The sequence below is a fragment of the Agelaius phoeniceus genome, chromosome 6, assembly GCF_051311805.1.
Source record: "Agelaius phoeniceus isolate bAgePho1 chromosome 6, bAgePho1.hap1, whole genome shotgun sequence".
Lineage (NCBI taxonomy): Eukaryota > Metazoa > Chordata > Aves > Passeriformes > Icteridae > Agelaius > Agelaius phoeniceus.
This window is the reverse complement of record NC_135270.1, coordinates 22965847-22986266: the sequence shown is the minus strand read 5'-3', so window position 1 is coordinate 22986266 and position 20420 is coordinate 22965847. Positions and strand designations below refer to the sequence as shown.

General features: G+C 46.3%; 1 long non-coding RNA gene across 18 annotated transcripts in view; it reads right to left on the bottom strand.

Moving 5' to 3' along the window:
- The window catches only part of LOC129121596 (uncharacterized), a 75050-nt gene that overhangs the window by 46583 nt on the left and 8047 nt on the right, over window positions 1-20420 (bottom strand). For 7 of the 18 annotated variants that reach the window (XR_013182750.1, XR_013182761.1, XR_013182751.1 and 4 more), the window contains exons 1-2: window positions 14134-15048; window positions 9982-10038 (exon numbers count right to left, since the gene is read on the bottom strand). This is a non-coding gene — a long non-coding RNA (uncharacterized LOC129121596). Of the gene's footprint in view, window positions 1-4807; window positions 5348-9981; window positions 10039-14133; window positions 15049-16361; window positions 17090-20420 lie in introns of those variants that run through there. The other 11 variants (XR_013182749.1, XR_013182760.1, XR_013182757.1 and 8 more) reach the window with 7 other exon arrangements.

Below are 20420 nucleotides of genomic sequence, written 5' to 3'. Positions count from 1 at the left end.
TATAAGGTTAGAAAACAATTGCCTAAAATGTCAAACTTGCTTGTCTGAGGTTAGGCTCCTAAACTAGGCAGCAGGAAAGGCAAGCCAATACAAAAAAGCATTGTAAATCAAAGAAAAATTATTTACTGTAATAGGTTACACACAGATACTACAGCTACCTATGAAAGAAAACACTATTTTTAGCTCTGTAATTAAGCAAGTGGACTTAAGTGTAATTACCAAGTGGTTAAGAAAATGTGGATAATGAAGTTAGCAGGTATTGGCCCATATTTGCTTTACCACTATGGAATGGGGCAAAAAAAAAGAAATCTCTTCTGATGTGTTAGACACTTCAGATATGTATTCTTAACTTCTCAGTCCCTGTGCCAGAGATATTACAGTCTGACTCCAAATAAAAATCGTGACATGAAGTGATCACCAAAATAATTTTGACCTTCAAGGACAAATTAAAATGAAAAAAAAAACCCAGCAAAAATTAATCTGCCATTTTTCCTGTTGAAGGTTAGATGATGGCTATCTCCTAGATATAAAAAATAAAATAAAATAAAGACAAAAGAAATATATAAATCTACTTGAGCATAAAGAGGAGACCTCTGCAACACAACTCCTCCCAAGTACTATCTCATGGTCATGTGCCTACCTAACACATGCACAAAGGCACAGTAAAACTACATAAAACATGTTTTTTTCCTATATGATGATACATGAATAAAATGTACACAGTTACACATGCACACACACAGACAGAAATCCTGACAGCTGTTACCCCCAAATAAATAAGGCTACTGAAGGGACTGATGCAATTCCTATTCAGTTAAAAAACAGCCCTTAATTTCAGTGGGATTTGGATCAGATTTGGTTAAACCTCATAAGGACTAGATATACCCTTTATAGACAGGTATGATCAAACACATTTTCAAAGCAACTGTTTGTGCAATTCCTCTCCAGCATATCTGTTTCACTGTAGAGGAGAAATATACTGCAGTTTCATGAACATATTAAAATACTATGATTCTAACCAAATGCCTTAAAAACAAATGAATTAAGGGCAGATTAATTTGATTCTATTTGTTATTTTAAGTTGCTATATTTTTCCTGTATTTTTAATGCACATATGCCTACATATATGCACATATACCTAGTCCTTCACATACAGAGTTCTACTCTACCAGTTCAAATCTGTACAAGAAATTCCTATAAAAGGAATGAACCTGAGACTGATTTACTTAATAAGAGTGAGAAGCAATGACCATTATTTAACTGAGAAAACATTAGCTAAAATTTCACCTATGTAGTATGGAGGGTACAGGGTGACAAGCCTGTGTGGTACTAGTGACTTCGACAATGTGGGGGCAGGGAGCGGACAGAGCATGGACTTTTATACATCAGAACACCCAAATTATTCTGGAAAGAAAAAATAAAGATGAAATGCAATGTTAATTTATGCAGAACAATGTTTTCTTCCATTTCAACCTCATCACAATTTTCTGATTTTTTTTCAAGATTGCTCTTCTTGCATGTAATATCTGCTTAAATTTGGGCAGAATTAAAATACCTCAACCATGAGTTTCTACTGTACAGCAATATATATCAACTGAAAAAAAATGAAAGGGATAAATATGCCTCAAAAAAAGAAGTCAAATAACTTCAGAATAAGAAATTATCACTCTTGAACAAGTACTTTTTGTATACAAGTCTAAAGGAGTTTTACTAATGGTCTCACTGTAGGAGCAGAACTGACCCCATAATCTCATGAACCATATGGGAAAGTAAATGAAGGTATTATGCAAAAAGATATACTATAGCAGGTTACAAGGGTTTCTGCACTCGTGTTCATCTGGCAATCTTTAAACTTATTGGCATGACAGTACCTGGTAACATTTTGTTTACTGAATGCTAAACTGCAGGATCCCCATTCTCAATTTAGGAGCTGTATTATACATACATTTTTAAAGCCCATTACATTGAGAAAGGCTTAGTATGACTATGAATAATCAGAGAAGGAAACAAGAAAGGTAGAAATAGTTTGCGTAATACAAGTTTGGAAGTTCTCTATTCAGTTGCCAGGCAATAATTGTTAGTGGTATTTTAAAAAAATTAAAATTAAAAAATAACAAATAAAGAATAAAAGAAAATACCCCTACTCTTTTATTTTGATAACCTAATCAGAAAGGACCTAGAAACCCAAATATTTCTCTCAGGCTTTGAACAGTCTCTCTGCCCTGAAGTAGATGTATGTAGCATAAAGCAGTGAAAAGCAGTGAATTAATAAAGCCAGAATGTTTATTGCCAATAGGTTTACCAAGCATGGGAACAGATAGCAAATCACACAATGCCAGAAGTGCATCCTATGGAAATTGTTCAAACTGACAAAAATAGATATTCTCAGAGACAAGGATCCTTTGGGGGGGCTGTAAAGTCTTTGTCCCACTTCTGTAACTGCACAATTAGAAGTAAAGCAGAATTCAACAAGAGCTTGATTTTCAACACAAGCCATATATTTTTACCCATTGTGAAAAGGAAGAGGAAAAAAAATCTCAGATGCAGCAGTGCAAAACAAAAGGCCTTTCCCTGCAAGTATCTGTATCTCTTTGCAACATTTACTGCTTTGAGAAGCCCTGTTGTGGTCAGGCTAAGTCCTGTTAGAAGCCTGCTTGGAGGAGGAAAGCCCTTGCTGGATCAGGATGTAGTTACTTTTCTCCAGAAACAGCTGCTAGGTTTGGAAGCTACATACCAAGATTTGAATTGCAACAGACTGCTGGTAAATGCAAACAGCCAGAAAATATTTTCTTGACTAAATAGTTAAAATTGGTGTTAAAAAAACACCTGAATGGAAGTTGCAGAAATGTAGGCAGTCACTGGTCAATAAACATTATTTTTTAAAATGTCCTTGACTCCATAAACTGTGATATAATAAAATAGTCTGCCCTGTATTTCAGCAGAATTAATACTGAATAGGCCTTTAAAAAGTTAGTAAATATTTATGAAATTAACTATAATTTTCTTAGTGCACATTAAAACCTCTGGGCCAGTAAACCATCTTCAATTTTTTGCAAAACTTATAACTATCAAGAAAGAGATCAAGTTTTGCCTTTATTACTTCTACTATGGATTTGCATGTACCTGTATTTGAGGATATGTCCCTATGTGCACATACACATCTATCTAAGCACATACAAAGACTTATATATTCACAACTACTGGGTAAGAAAAACTAAAGAAGTAAAAAAAAAAGCACCTTGTATAATTGTTATAATAAGTTAAAACTATTGTATAAATTTAAAATTATTATGCAAAAAATGTCATGGTTTCTGATACTATTTTTTTTTAAAGAGCAAAACCAGAAAGCACTCAGAGAAACAAAAAAAACTGATTTCCCCTTTTCTAGGCTCTTTATTGTTTTATTTCATTCAGTGTGGCCAGTTTAAAAAAAAAAAACAAAATACCCAAAACTTAAAAGATCAATTCTTTATCTTTCTGTCCTAGCCATATAGACTCCTTGCCATCACGTACTAATAAAAATCAGTTACTTTTGGTTTTTAACATTAACTATAAAGTGTTTTAATTTAATTTAAACACGATAGCTGGAGGTTTTTTCTTTTCTTTTTCAGAAACATACGTCTAATTTTTTTTTTTTTAAAGAAAAACATAGGATGTTAAAAAGTCATTGCCATGGGTCCTTCATGATTACTTTGAGGGTCAGTCTTCAGCATAATGTCCCTTATACTGCAAGCCTGACGAGCAGAGCTCCCAAATGTTTCAGCTGCATGACTTGGCACCCTGTTTTTTTAGTCACACTATACATGATCCTTCAACCACTTAATAAAGCCTAGAGATGAAGGTGTGGGAGGCCTGCCAGTGTATGGACTCAAACAGTTCAGCGTAGAAATCAGTAATGTAAAATTGGGGCTTTTCTATTGCTTCTGTTTTTCTTAATTTGGTTCAGTTAGGTTGGCCTTTTGCTACAATTGCATGATAAAAACATAAGCATGTGAACATACACACACACAGTTAGTTACAAAACTCTTTCTAAAAATGTGTAATACATGCCAATAAATCCTATTTTTGTGTAATGGATTCTTCCTTCCCATCATTTCTGGCCTCAACTGGTCATAAAGCAAGGATCATGTGCTCCCCTCTATGCCTTATAACTTCAATCATCATCTGCAACATACTGCAGATGGAGAATCCATTTCTAAACTACCTGCAAAGTCCAGATCTGCCCTGTGCAACAGGCACAGCAGCACACACCTCTCTAATTTACCTAAAGAGCAATTAAGGTGAGGAACCCTAACACTAAACTCCATGGGTGAGGGGAAGATTTCTCACACTTACGTTGACAGGCCCTGATGTCTCCACACTCTGTATCCATGATGAAAATTGTACACGTCCAAGTGCCCAAAAACAGTAGCAAGGCTAGCTACTGATCATGTCTCTTAAACTGGCTGCTCAGGCTCACTCCTCTACCTCTTGCCCTGCCTCCCAATTTTCACCTCCTGTGCTCACCAGGAGCACTCATCTTGTGTGCATTGTAGGGAACAAGGTGGGAGGAGCAGTGGAATCAGCTGAGGGCCCTTTCCAGGAACAGGTGTCCATGGAGGTGGGTGAAAATCTGGGAGACACAATGGAAGGAAAACAGAGAGACAGTGTGCATGTACCTGACTTGGGACAGAGAAGAAGAAACAATGAAATAAAAATAAGGGAAAACCAGGAAATTAAAAAAAAAAAGGAGGGAGGACTGAAAGAGGAAAAATGGGAACTGTCTTGCCATGTTCCCATCATGAGCTGCATTTAGTCATTTCTCTACCTGTGCCGTATCATGCTTCCCCAGCAGATGTTCCTCTGAGGGTAAGGAGAGTGACTGAGAAGTATTGCTTTGACGAGGATGAGTCTGGGAACCAGCAGTGGACAAATCTTTTTTAAAAGCCTACCTGTCATTCTGCTAATTTGTTTCTTTTTGGCTTCATAAATCCTGATTTGAAAGGAAAAGAGAGTTACCAAATATATTGTCAGAAAACAGCCCCCCAAAAGTCATATCACCTGTCCCTCTCTTTCTACCTCTTTGAGAAGAAATCCAATTTCTTTTCCAACCAGAAATTGCCTTACACTTGGGACACATGGGCTGGAGACTCTCTGAGGAGCAAGAGGCCACAGGAACAGATAGATCTGTGACAAAGGCTGAGAACTGTGCCCAGGCAGGGAACCCCTCACTGTACCATCCTTGCACTGGAGATGGATCAACAAACAGCAAATTAGCAGTGAGTATATGTTCACATCAAAACTGGCAAACGTATTGGCACAGCCAAGAACTTCTAACAACAGTATGTCAAGATTTTTCACATCCTCTCAGCAGACAAGTAGGTCTTCTCTTTAATCACTGGCCATTTTTAATGTGACAGAGCATATGAACACATGCTGAAAAATAACTAAAATATAACAATATAATTAAAGAGATTTAGAACAGAAATCAGAAAGTGATAGAGACCTGGCATCAGCTTGTCACTAAGGAAAAGGGCAGCTACACCAGACATGTAGAATTTTATTGAGTCACCCAACCAGACTTTCCAGAAAGAGAAAGACAAGGGCATTGAGATGTTTCTGTGTTGGCTTTTGTGGCTTTCTTTGGGTCTTTGCTGCTCACAGTACTTCTGTTCAATTAACACTGCTGACTATGTATTCTATACATTGAGGTTAAATAACTGATGGTGTCATGGCTGCTGGTGACTTCTCCCCAGCCCTCCTCCTAATTACTGGCCTTTTTGGTCTTTACTCCTCTCCCAGAAAATGTTGATGTTTTTTCCAGAGTGGACACCATGTGCCATCCACTCAGTGCAAGATCAAATGCCCTCTCTTCTAGGCCACTTCCTCCTTTCCCTCCTGTTTGCAGTGAGGGTGGACACCTGCATGGGCTGACTTACATCTGTACAGCTGGGGCTGTGCTGTGATGAGCTGAACAACAACACATGTTCTCCCAGTGCTTGTCCCAGCTCCTCTGTTGGAAAATAACCTTATTTCCTTCAGTAAAGCTATAAACTCAAGGGTGTGGTGGGCCTTGATTTGGCAGTGCTTTCTGCCTCCCACACCTCTCTGGTAAAAACATTCACATGAGGGCAGATAATTTGAAGAGAACAAAAATGGAAGAATCACATTCTTTAAAAAGGATGTAATTTCTCCATGGCAGTGTCCCACTGCTTTCCATTTTTTCCTTCAACCATGCAATCATTTTGAAAAGGCATCATTTAAAACAATCAAATTCTCAGAATAAATTTTTTTTTGCAACTCCCCTTTTCAGAGAGGTTTGCACACAAATTGAGAATTTTCAGGTTTCCCAGGCAAATGAACCTTGTCCGTTTGGGCAGAAGCCCATGCTAGCTTACATTATTTAGCATGGCATTATTCCATGCTGTTAACATATAGCTCACTGAAAATAAGGGATGATGGAACACCTTTTCCATGGCACACCCTGAATTTATTCTTAGTAAATTGTTTACTATGTTCTTGGCCTAGAAACTCACAATTCTCTGAGCCCTTTTTAAAAAACTACTTGCCCACTTTCAACTGTGGGGAGAAGGTGACCCCTTCAGTACCTCCACTGCCAAGCAAAGGGGGCAACTTCAGAAGACAGCCTGGCCACCTCCCAAGAGACAGAGCTGCTGCAATGGGAGAGCATGGATTTGTCAAATTCAGAGAATGAGCTTTGGGGATGAGGGAATCCTCTAATAAAATAAACAGAAAATTAAATTCACCTCCCTTTTCCTCTCACATGTCTCCCATCTATGCCTGCCTGGAAGAGAACAACGTGGTGCCTAGACATTAGCACTGAAAACACCACAACTCATTGACAAACACACAGGTCACATTTCTTCTCTGGCTCGACTTGAGGGAATCATCTCTTTTCTCCTGCAGAAGTTAATGCTGCATCCTGGTGACTAGTAGAGGTATCATCAGTGCCCAAATGCGTGTCCTTGTCACCACACTTATGTCACCACAGCCTGTGACTACTTGCACACGGACAGGAACGTGGGTCATGGGAAGCACTTGAGCTGTGCAGGAGTTTGGACTGTGGCCACATGGAGTAGATGGTGTCTCCTAACCCCAGAGAGGTTCTGCAGAGACTAAAGACGTATTAGAAATGTGACTCATGTCATGCTACTACCATGATGCATTTCTCCTTGTGCACATAGAAAAATTAATAAAGCATCTTCTATCATCCTTCCAAAACCATCTGAACAACAGCATCAAATATGCTATAAAACACAGGTAGTACTTCTTAAATTAAGTGCAAACTTTAAATTTCACAGGGAATACTTTTGTAACTCTCTTCTACAAATTAAGAAGCTTGACTATCCAGAATTAAAACAAAGTGCTAGAAAAAAATCCAATTTATATTCACATACATATGTATTTTTGTGCATGCATGCAGCCAACCCTGTGCCTGTGTGTGCTGCTCTGAACAGTACTTGGTCACTTACACAGAAAATTGAATGTATTTAAATAAGGTGCAGCTTCTTCCTGCTCCAAACAAAGTCCATGGGCAATGCTGCTCTTTTCTGGTTATATTTACAAATGGGAATGGATTATATTTACAAACAGAAAGAGCGTTGTGTTATTTCAGACCAAGTTTGGCTGCTGCAGTGCTCCTCTCTGAACTTTGGGAAGTCTACATGCTGTATTTTCCCCCAGACTACATATCACATCTGCAGTACCATAAATCTGCCAACCTTTCCCACCACTTCTACTGCTAATTAGGCTTATTGGGGTTTCACTCTCGTACTCCCTATGTTAGATAAACGCAGTGTCAACTAACATGCTGCAAGCACTACTACCTGCAGAACTGTTATCTGGGCACGTCCACTGGTCGTGCTAAACCAGGGATGACAACACTGGGAACATTTTGGCAAAACACACTTCTGTGGACACTGCCAGTGAGTCAACAAACCCTATTTAGTATTCCACAATTAGTTCCCATAAAATATTTCAGAAAAAGAAGGAGATATAATAAGTTTTTGTTCGTTTGGGGGGGGGGAATGGGGGGGCAGCAACACGACACTAACCAAATTAACCTGCCCTGTAGTAGAAAAGCCGAAAGATATTTATTTTAATTTATAGGAAAAGCCCCTTTAGACATATATTTTAAAACATCTAGTGTTTCAGCAAAGCCTGATAGTTACTGAAAGTTACACAGCAAACAACTACACAACTTGTCTGAAAATATAATAATACTAATAAAAGGTAATTTACATGAGTCCTTTATAAGAGCAATCTCTATATCCAGAAATGAGATGGCAGCATACTACAGCTAATCCAAATATTATAGCTAAATATATTTGTGGTAACAGATCTTAAATAGAAGGAATGAGAACTGATGTGCAGATGATCTGTGAAAGACTCAAATACTAATAAAAACTGGGGGAGAAGGAGGGGAGAAGGAGGATGGGGTAAGAGTGTTAAATCATTATTTCATGAGGCCCATATTCACAAAGCAATTTTTTACAGATGGTTGGAGGTATTTCTCAGCCCTTTACTGACAGGAATACGGGAGGCTCAGAGGTCTTAAGCAGCAATTCTATTCATAGGCTCTTAGCCTTTATATAATTGTATTAAGTGCAGTAACAGACATAAATTAACATGCACTGACCCCCCCACTCCTAGCAATGTATGCCTTAACCTTTTAAGAAACCTCAATAGCAGTACTAGTTTAGTATTTGATACATCCTCTTTTGGGGGAGATTAAATGCTGGTCTAGGAGTTGCATGTACTCGAGACTCTAGCAGGCCTTACCCATCTTTGGCTACGAGAAGCTGCTTTTCTTTCATATTTTTAAGTAATCAGAGTTTGTCTACTTTAGTTGCAAACAAGCTGATATCAGTAAAGCACTGCTAAGCTTTATGGGTCCTAACAGAGTGTTTGATGTAAGACAGGTGGCAGGTTAGGAGCTTCTAACCTCTGAAGACATCTGCCCATAATGGCAGCTTTCTGAAGGAAGACATTTGTGTTGTTTTACAGCAAATTGTCCATTGCAATTTGTGGGCAGATAACGTCCATCAAGAAATTAGATGCCAAAATAAAAAGACAAAAATGGACTTCTTACAAAAATCCTTCCTATGTATTTCATTTACTCATAAACTGAATTTAAAATTTAAAATATGAAAAATGAACTTAAAATTCAAAATATAAAAAGACTTTTCTGTAGTTAATTATTTGTAAACTTTTCATTTTGTAACTGGAACGTATTTCGTCTTTCTCTAAAATTGCCACGTCTGAAAACAGAGAAGGGGACAATGGCCAAACCTGACTGAAACAAGGATATGTTTGGTTGTTTTACTGGGAGAGGGTCCTTTTGCTTTTAAAACATGTGCTATCAATTAATTTGCCTCTCAATTTTCTACCTCACGACTATAGTGGTAGACAGTAATTTGTACTAGCTGTCTCAAGGATGGTGGATAAAAAAAAAAAAAAGAAAAAAGAAAGAAATCGACCAGGCAAAAACTACGAGAACTGCAAATGTCGGACAATGCATTTAACCATGAAGTGGCAGAGTGTTAACTAGTGAATGAATGAAGGAAGCACGGAGATTTTAGGCAATGCTCACTAACTTTTTTCCTTCCCCACTGTCTTAAGATGACAGGTTTCACTAGAAATCAACATGACGGCCTGTTTATATATCATTTGTAACAACTTTACGTGGATTTGCCCCCCTGTTTCATTGCCTTGACCTCCCTTCCAGCATCCTGAGCTTTCTCCCATGTGGGATGAGGTTGTTGCCTATGCCTGGGGGCAGTAGGTGCTGCTGGAGCCCTGTCGGTGCTGGGGGTCGGGGGGCAGCTGTGGCCTAGTGCTGTGTTAGGCCAAGCCTGGCCGTAACCAGCGCCGGGGTCTGAGGGAACGGCAGCAGCCGGGAACCCGGACGGTTCCCCGGCTTTCGGGAGGGGCCCGTGTGAGGAATCCCGGGGAGTGGGGAAAGCCCGTCGCTTCTCTCACCTGCCTGCGGCTCTCGCGGCTCCCGCGGCGCCCCTGGCCTCGACGGCGCGGCCGCACCTGCAGGGAAAGGCAGAGGCAGAGGAGGATTAATCGCGCCGGAGTGGCTCCCGCAGGAGTCTCCGCTCCTCCCCGACTCACCTGGCTACGGCTTGCCCTGAAGCGTCGAGGGGAGCGGAGACTGGCTCACGGCCCCACCCGGACGCCCCTATCACCCGTGGGGATACACCCCCCCCCACACACACACACAGAGTACCAGAGAGGAGCCCCTCCAGCTGCCTCAGGCCCAGACCCGGCACAGCACGTCGGGGGAGGCGAGGCCAGGCCGGGACGCGCCTTGGCAGGGCCGGGCAGGAGCCCGACGGCAGGAGGAGAGGGCCGGGGCTTCCCCGGGGCAGCCCGGAGGGGTTGCCGCGGGTGCGTGCCCGGTCGGGTGCGGCAGGCGCGGCAGCGGCCCGGGCCGCCCGACGTGTCCAAGTGTCCTGCAGCGGACGGGAACCTGCGAGGAGCGAGAGCAGACAGAGGGGCAGGGCAGGGAGCGGGGCAGGGCGGCTGGCGAGAGGCGCCCTGCGGAGCTGCGGCGGCCGCGGAGCCCGGCCAGGGGCAGCCCCAAGCAGAAGGGAGCGGCTCCCGCTCCGCCCGCAGCAGCCGCAGCCCTAAGCATGGCAGCAACAGTTGGCTGGCAAGGTAAAGAGACGGGGAGCTGCACCATCGTGGCTCGGATTTCCCTTCGCGCCTGAGCTGCCCCCCCAAATCACTCCTGGTTTCCATCCTCTTGAGGGACGACAGTAGGCAGGGAACAGAGAGGATTTTTTATAGCCTTAGCTTGGCTGATCCCTCTTATCACATCTCTCTTTTTTTTTTCCCAAGTTCCCTCTACCTTGTCTCTCCCTTTAGAATATGCTCACATGAATAAAACCCCCGTAAAGATGTTTGCTGGCCACCAGAAAGTACAAACGTCTTTTTTTTCTCTAAGTAGAAGAGGATAAATAATTATAAAAATGCAAGGCTACTTAAAAGGTATTGTGACCCTTCCACCTTTGTTTTCATCAAGCCAGCTAGTGCTCAAGCTACGTGTCCTGAGCAAGAAGAAAAGGAGGGAAGGGAGCAATGAGGTGCTTTTGCTCTGCTTTTTTTTCTCACTTGTCCCTTAGCCAGCCTTTTACTCTTTTCTAAACTGCGAGCAAGTCTTCAAAATATCTTTTATTTCTCGAGAAATATTAACTCAGACTGTGGTCCTCACCCGATCTCTCCAATGCAGGCTTCCCTGAAATGCAAGATCAGCCCTTTCTCAGCCGGGTCTCCCTCTGTGCCGCTGTCGGGGGGAGGGGGGGGGCAGATGGGAGAGCCCTTGTGTTTTCTAACAGCTGAGACATTGGATCGCACCCCCACCTCCCTTTTATTTTACAGCCGGGCGAACCATAGGCCCCTGTGTTGCGTCAAGCGGCCACTCTGCTACCAACTTGCTGCTTAGATCTTGTCTCTTTCACGAGGCTGATCTGCACGGACAGATCTGCGCTTAATCGCTGCTTCTTTTGGGGGGCGGCAGGCAGGGAGGATTTCTCTTTGCTATTTATTTCTTGCCCACAGAATCCGGGCTGGTAATTACTGCAAAGAGAGGGAAAATGCAGCTTCCCTAACTCCTGCCTGAGATGCTCTCAGTGCTGTGTGCATGCACAAGGCAGTTTCAGAACCACAGAGCTGGTGCTGATGCTGCTTTGCTCGCTTGCAATCACCTCGTCCAAAAGCATCGCCTCGGCTGGGTTTTCCCTCGGATTCTGCCTTTTTTACCCTTTTAGGAGGCTCTAGTTTTTGCGGAAAGAGTGAGTGAAGATATCACCGGACTGCAAGTTGCTTAAAATCAGGTTGGAAGTGGGCAGGGGGGAGGGAGGCGCCTTTGGCAAGCGCTTCCATGGTGCATCTCCTGCTAACTGGGGTCTCCCCCAAACCGCGGCGGATCCGTGCACCTCCCCCTCCTCCTCCTCCTCCTCCCTCCCTATTATTTATAGGGTGATCCCAGTAAATCCCACCCTCCCCACCTCGAAATAAACCGAGGCTCACGATTACAGAGCATTTAATGAATCGCTCCGAAGAATTTTTTTTTATGAATTAATCTCGATCAACTAGGACACCCATATTTTCAAACACGGCTATGCCCTGGAAGGAGGGGGGTCGGTGGAGGCGGGGGAGGAAGGTGAGGATAGGAGAACTTTTAGGAAGTTTTAATCTATTTTTATTTTTCCATTAATGAAATAAAAAAACCACCATACAGTTATCCGAATAAACGTGTGATTTGCTCCTTTAGGCAAAAGTCGATTAAAAAGTTAGGCGACGGGGAATATTTGGACGTCTGGGGGACCAAGCGGAGTAGGAAAGGGGGGAAAGGGTGTTTATTTCTCTCACTACATATATATCTAGAGACACATATATACACTCACAGCGGGAGGTGGGGTTGGGGGGGGTGGGTTGGACGGGGGAAAGGGAAAGGGTGCCAGGAATTAATAATAGAAGCCCACAGAGTCTAGATAAGTCCAAGGCTCGGCGATCGCAGCTGCTGCTCCTTCGGCGAATGCGCCCTCCGCAAATGCTTTTTGGGGTAAGGGCTTCCCGGGTAGGTAGTTATGTACAGCAAGCCCAGACCGCAAAAAGATTCGCGAAGGACAAAGTCTCCCGCGGCTTCCTACATCCATCCATCCGGCTGCCACCATAACATCCACAGGACCCACGGGCGATCGGCTCCGCCGTCCCCCGCCACGCCGGGTCCCCACCCCCCATCTCCGCCAAGTCCCGTTCCGAAACGCAGGACCCCGCCGGGGCGAGGCGGCGCTGGGAGGGAAGGGGGGGTGTCCTGCCACCCGCCCTCCCCCCCGCGGCGGGCCGGCGGCGCGGGGCCGCGGAGCGTGGCGGAGCGCGGCGTGTCCGCGGCCCCGCTCCGCGCGGAGGCTCCGGCGCTGGGCACGGGCGCTGCGTAAAGAGAAAACTCTCCCCCCTGAGCGCTAAATAAATAGAGAGCAGGCGGGCCTCTCATTGGTGCGGGCTAAAATCGTCACCCACCAATCAGGGGCCGCCTCACACTGCCTCGGTCGGCTTTTTTTTTTTTTTTTGCCTTTTTTTTTTTTTCCTCCTTTTTTTTTTTTTTTCCTTTTTTTCCCGAAAGGGGGAGAGGAGAGAAGAGCGGGAGGGAAGGAAGGATGGATAGAAGGAAGGATGGGGGAAGAAAAAAAAAAGGAGGAAAAAAAGGCCCCCTCCATGTTCAATTAGTCACCAAATCCGCGACAAGAGCATGTCCAAGAGTGCGGCTGGGCCAGCCCAGATCCCTTCTCGCTTCTGCCGCTCCCCGAGCCCCTCTCCGGGAATCCTCTGCCAAAGGGGCGCCGTTAAGCTAAGGACCAGCCCCGCCGCGGGCTACCCCGGGCGCAGAGCCGCCGGTCCCCCCGGCGGGGGCGCCCCAGGCCGCCCGCCACCTCGCGGCGGGCAGCCGGGGACACGGGGACCTGCCGCTGCCTCCTCCCCTATTCCTCCCGCCTCAGCGCGGGGACCCAGCCAGACCCGAGGGGCGACCCTTCCGGGTCGGCGGGGGACGCGGGACGTCCCCTCCCCTCCGCTCCTAAGCGCCGTCCTGGGCGCTAAGCCACCTGCCACCGCCGCCGGCGAGGACACCCGCTTGCTAAAAGTTTCCAGGACGTGTCACTGAACTCCAGAGGTCTTCTCCTGAAAGCCTGCGGGGAACCAGAGGCCCCGCCAGTGCCCGGCGGCAACGAGAGCAAGACAAACACACGTCCGCGTCGCGGCCCGCCCGGCCGCCGGCATCCCGAACGAGCTGGGGCAGAGACCCGCGGGGGACCGAGGGGACTCGCATCCGGGCCCGAACTCCAGAACTTGCAGTTCCACCACTGCCCCGCGGCGGCAAAGGGTCCCGCGCGAGCGGCACGGGAAACCCACGCGTGACGCCCCCGCGCGCGTCCCATCCCGCATGGCCGCAGCTCCCTCCCGACGCTGCTGCCCGCCGGGCGGCACGAACGACGCCCCGCGCCTCCCGAGCCCCCGGCGAGACCAGCGGCAGCGGCGCGACGGAGCGGAGCGGAGCGCAGGCAGGACGGGCAGGGCGGCCGGGGCAGCGCAGGCAGCAGAAGTTTGAAAACCTCCAACACTTACCTGGCGGGGCGCGTCCCTGGCCGCTCCGGGGAGTCCCGCGCGGGGTGCAACCATCACCAACAGTGTTTTGGTGTTTTTTGGTGTTTTGGTTTTTTTTTTGGAAAGCCCAAAAGCAAAGCGTCCCTTCCTTCAGGTGTGTATATAAGTTACTGTACTGTGTGGGAGGGTCACGATCTCACTAGGTGCAGAAGATTCCCCAGGATTAACCCCTCCTCTCCCTACCCCTTCTGCAACTTGTTGAGGATTTTATACACACACGCGCGCAGGCACGGGCACACGGGCACACACACACACACACGGACGGGAGAGCAAGGAGAAAGCGAGCTCCGCGGAGTCCGGCTGCCCCCCGACGCCGTTGTGATTGGATGGTCTTTTCATGGAGAGGGGACGTCTCAAGTCGAAGTCACGATTTCTCCTCAGTTTGGAACCATCTGTGACTGGAGCCATGACGCAGCCAGAGCACATTACTCACTTTTACAGTCACGACTTGGAAATCCGTGCAGTTTCCAACCAAAATTACACCGCCACCATTGAATTATTTAATAGGATCCAGTTAAGGGTAATCTTATGCATTGTGTCAAGTGAGGCAACGATCTAGGAGGGGAGGGCTGGGAAGGCGAGGGAGGGGGCGAGGAAGGAGGGCATTTCTTGTTTTTAATGCCTGTTTTGTAGAGGTATATTAAGAGTTGCAATGATTGGCTACACGTGTTGTAAAGGGTTTTTTTTCTTGCTTTAAAAAAGCAACCAAAAAAAATAGATATCTGGTCCGCTTGTAAATACGACCACGCAAGCTCGGGGAAGGGACGGTTTAGACATTAAGAGGAGCCGTGGGTGGAGTACCGTGCTGTGAATTCAGGCGCTGGTGTTTGATTAATTGCAAGAAATTATGTCTTTTGTATGCCTAGATTAGAGCCATTGCATGCGGTCTTGGCCAGGAGGTGCTCTCACCCCAGCCCAGTGTACTGTGCTATACTGATGTTCATGGCTGCATCATGCCATTGTCTGCAGGATCCGCAATTGTTGCTGGGCTTTGTGTGGTAGGTGCACCATTTTCTAAGCTTGCTTTTACTGCGAGGCCATGGCTAAACGTGCTCCGGGGGAAGCTCCTTCCTTGGTTATTGTCTGCCTCGTGCGTTTTTCATCCTTTGCAGGTCTCAGTCTGCGGCTAAGCCCCCTTCCACGGCGGTTTCGGAGGGGATACCATTGTCCGGGATAACGCGGTGGTGCATGTGAGTGCCAGACGGTGTTTCCTTGTCTCTTTTAATGCAATCTGATGACATGCCTTTGCTAGCCGGAATGCCTGCGAACATGCATGCTCGTAGACTAGCGAGAACTTCCCTGGCTCCCAGAAGCGGTGAGGGGGTGACGGGTGGTTGCAGCACAGAGGTAACCCCACACAGCTACTCCGTATACACCACAACAATCCCCTACTACTTCGCCTCTAATTCAGTCATTTCACCAACTCCGCTGGTGAGGGTATGACTAAGGACTCGAAGGACGGGCAATAATAAAAACAGACGCTCTCACACACGCGATCTGCAGAAAGTGTGAGCACTTAGAGGGGAAAAATGAGGTGGGAGGAGAAGGGGTGAGTCCAAATAAAGCAACCTATAGCCTCTTATTTTGCGGAGCACCATCATCAGGTACAGGCTCTTTCAAACGCACGGGCGGGAAGGGCAGGCGGCGCCGGGCGGAGGAGCGGCGGCGGGGAAGCCGCCGCGGGAGCGGCGCTGCGGGCGGCGCAGCGCGGCCCCCGCCCGGCGGACACCGGGGCCGGGACCGACTCCCGCCCGTGGCGGGAGCGGCGGCGGCGGCGACGGAGCGGCGGGTTCAGCACCGGGGCGCGGACAGCTCCCGGCGGCCGCCCTGCGGGAAGCGGCCGGCCGGCGCCCCCGGCCCCGCCGCCGGCTCTGCCTCTCCCCCCGCAGAGGGCGAAAATAGAGGGGGGGGCGGGCAGGGAGAGGGGCTCAACAGCGCCGACAGAGAGAGAGAGAGAGTTGCAGCTCGCTATTGATTCAGAGATTTACCGACAGGGTGATTCCCCTTTCTGCAAGAATTCCCTCTGTCTGAGCTCCGGGCATGCACCAAATTCATTATGTAGACGAGTATAACCCTCTCGCTTTAGAGGAAAAGTAGAAAGGAAGGAAAAAACAATCCAGGCATGCATAAAATAAAGACAAGACTCACAGCCACTCTCTGTATCATGCACAGGAAAGATCACTACTTACCCAAACGGGAACTCCTCGGTTAGGGGAGGGAGGGGGAGGAGGGGGAAAGAGGGGGGGCGTGGGGGGGGGGGGGAGGAGGGGGAGAATCCAACAATTAATTTCCAGACAGGAGTTGGAAAAAAAATACTGCGGTGATGTCCAGGTTTTCTTCCACCCGCGCTCGCTTTTTATACAAGTGCAACCCTCTGTCTATTTCTGGAACGCGATCAAAACCCTGATGCTATTTTTAGCAGGTACTGGGGAAAAAAATCCACACACAAAGGCATTTTGCTGGAACGCTACGTCCAAAACATTAAATGTGCATTTAGTCTGCCCCCCTACAACACAACAACCCCCAACCATGCACCCCCATACCCCAGCTTCTTTCTGCAACACCATCTACATTTGCTTTAGGTGCATCATTGCAGAGAAAAAAAAAAACACCACAACAAAAACAAACAAACAAAACCCACACCAAACGACCCAAACTGATCGCCTTCCATGCTGTCCTATTGCACAAACCCCTAATCCACAGTTGTATTGAGTCTGTCTCTGTGCCTCTCTGCCTGTTGCCTTGCAAGCATTATTGTGTCTCTCTTCCTCCGGAGTCTTTATAAAGTGGGCTTTGGAAAAAACACAACCACCATGCACCAGTTTGCCATCATGCACAAATGTGGATTTCAGGCAGGGATGCTTGCTTTGCCAAGACACAGAGATGGTTTCATGTACTGAATTGCACCCAGCACTAAGAAGGGTTGTTTTTTAAAAAAAAATTCTACCCTCCCCACCCACTGCCTTTTCCCCCTTTAAAAAAAACCCTTTGTTTGGAGAATAAAGGATCTATAAATATATATATGAAAAAAAGGGGTGTGTGTGTTTGCGTTCTAGTAATTCACTACAAGGGGGGACTGGGGAAAAAATAGAATCATTAGGGCTTGCAGGCTGCAAGGAGCCAGCCTGAGACTCCTTTGCAAGGCTGCGTCAGTTATCAGCTATTGACGTCACGTTCAGATTCTCCTCTTCAGAGGCTCTAGTTCATCATAAAAGATGTCTGTGCTTGGAGCTTTGTGCTTGCAGTAAGGCACTTTCAATTCGAGGAAAAGAGTTAATTAGCAAGCCCCATATTTTGTGTAGTGCGGTTCTCTGCACAGTTGCACAAAAATCCTGAGGGGGCTAGGGCGGGGGGGGGGGGGGGGGGCGGGGGGGGGGAGGGGGATATGGTCTGAGGACAGGGAAATATTTCTTAAAAACCACACACATATCCCATGCAGAAGCACAGGTAGGGAGAGCAATCTGCATAGCCAGACCTTGCAAGAACATTAGCCCCCCCTCGCCCCCCCCAGTTCCCTTCTCGTGGTTACCAATTTTAACAAAAAACAAGTTAGAAACATAAGCCTGTTTTCTGAATATTTGTAAGACAAACAGCATGGGGGTTGCTGAATATATTTTAGCATCCTCACTTTTTCTCTTTCCCTGTCACCCCCCCGCATGCCCCCCCTCCCCATATCAACAACAGCACCAGCAGCAAGTCCCCCTACCACTTTACACTTGTATTTGGCTACTGTAGCAAAAGACAGATATTGATAAAACCAGGATTAATTCTGTATATTTGTCAGGCAAACAGCCCCGTCTCCTAGAATGACGCAAATAACAGATTCTATGGCTCTGGCTTTCTATATTCTGCACCCACGCACTCTGCTTGGTCTCCCACGGAATCAGCTACAGAGAGCAATGATCCAGATTATACAGAGAGAGGGGTGGGGGAAAGGGAGAGAATATCAAATGAAATTGCAATTAAAAATTATAATGCTGCTATTGTCTGTACGCAAATGTCTAAACCTGAGCTTGCACAGTGGTACACACACAGACACGCACTCGCACCCCCGAGCCCCCCGCCTCAAACCCAGGCATCAATAGCAACCAGACAAAAGAGAATTGTCTTGCTGACAAATCCGGGGTTTATCTGGCCAAGAGAGGGATTTTCTTTAAGCACCACACCTTTCCCTGCTCCCATTAAGCAAAACACATCTCTGAAACGACCTCTCTTGCCACTAAGTGAGTGAAGAGGGGTCAATTAACAAATGCAGCCGCGAGGGGAGGGCAGCAGTAGCCCTTCCACAGTCCCAGAGGAGCTAATGAGGACCTTGAAGAGCAGATCGCCTTCCCTGTCTCCCAGTCAAAGGGATGCAGCTGTTTCTTAAAATGCCTAAAAAAAGGCAAGCGCAAAGGGCTGTTGCTATTTTTAAACTCATCTCTCATTTGTTGGGAAATGGCACTAAAAGCATTAAACAACCTCCCCGCCCCGGGGACAGGCTCAGGCATACACCCCAGCATCCCAAGGAAAGCCAAGGTTTATGGGACCATCTCTTCACCAGGTGAGAATATCCTACCATACCCTGCCCACCATCAGCCCTTTTCACACCTCGCATGAAGCACGATGCTGGGGCAATCAAGAAGCCAGTAAGTTATTTACTGTCTAATCTGTACACACACATTCCTTATTTATTAACTCACTTAATTATTACCAACTTCTTTTGCAGACAATGAATTTCCTAATGTCAATAAACTGCAATCAATGAGGTAAGGCTGTCTCCGCCTCTGTCTCAGCCACACAATGCCATTGTAAGCTATGGTAGTGATACAGCGATACAGCAGCACGCAGGGAGGGGGACATCACACACCTATATGAGATCACATCATAGGCACTGTCAGGCTTGGAGAGACAGATTAGGCATTTTAAAATGACTACACACACTCTCAGGTAGAAGTGAGTAGATCCATTTTCATTCACACATCTCTGGCATGCCAGCCACAAATCTATCTTCCCAGGACCGGGACAGATGTTGTGCTTCAGACCTAGGAGAAAAGCCCAACCTAAACCATGTTTTCACCATATACACCTGGGAAGTTGGCCTTTATAGCAGTAGCAGCCCAGAAGCCAGACAGATGCAGAGAAATACCACTGTAGGGAAAGACCTTATACCAGGGATAGACCAAGACACCTCAAGAGCCCAGACAGAGTGTAAGACACACAACATACCTTCTTTGAGGAGCTGCAACAAAGCTCATCTTGGATTAATAAAAACATTAGGGAACACAGGAGTCTGAGTATGGAGGAGTGCACACCTAAACTGTCTTTTGTCACTCAGACCCAGGAGCTTTCAGATAACCCATGGCTTACTGTGGAAGGAAGGGATGATCATCTACTCTCTTCCCTCCCACACACACCCCAAGAGCTTTGCATTTCTCTGTAGCGTTCACTTTTGTGCACATGAACAGAGGAAAGCTGTTCAGCTTTAGTTTTTCTCTGTCACAGAGAAAAAGGTATCAACCTGGTTGTGTACAAAGGATGATCTCTGAGGTGGGTCAGGAGTGGGCATACTGGCAAGCCTTGCAACTCTTGGACCTCGGGCCCTCTCCAGCCATAAAGATACCTGGAATACCCTCTCTGCTTCACACCCTGAGCAGCTCCTTGCAGTCACATGTGTGAGTTATTTAGGTTTGATTTTGGTTGTTTGTTTGTGTTGGGGATGGGGGATTTGGTTTATTTTTTTTGAGTTTCTTTTTCTCCTAAGCTCTCTAGTCTTAGTGAAAGAGTTAGATCTTCCTACCAATGGGTTTAACATGTTCTCATGGAAGCTGTAGTACTACCTTTCACCCTCATTTTCATAAAACCCTGCCTTCCCCTTCGCTCTCCCCTGTTTCTCCAGTCCTATGCATCATCTCCATCTCAGCAGAACCATCTCCTGTGGTCCCTGCCTGCTGCTAAAGGCTTAGCTGAAGTGACGTCCAGTGCCCAGAGAATCTCTCGCACAAAAAAGAAAAAATAAATGGAAGCTATCCAAAATGAAAAGAATGTTTGGCAGGTGACCATGTACCAAACAGCAGTTCCCATTTCTCCTGATCATTAGAAGCACTAAAAAGAAAATCTTCTATCTTGATATTTTAGTTATTAGCCATCTCATTTTTGAACAATTAAGCCTCCCTGCCAATGAAGTCTTAATGAAAGCAATGGATTCTGTATGTTTTCCTCCTCTGTAAAGTGATACCTGACTGAAGCGACTGAAGCAGCACAGTCCC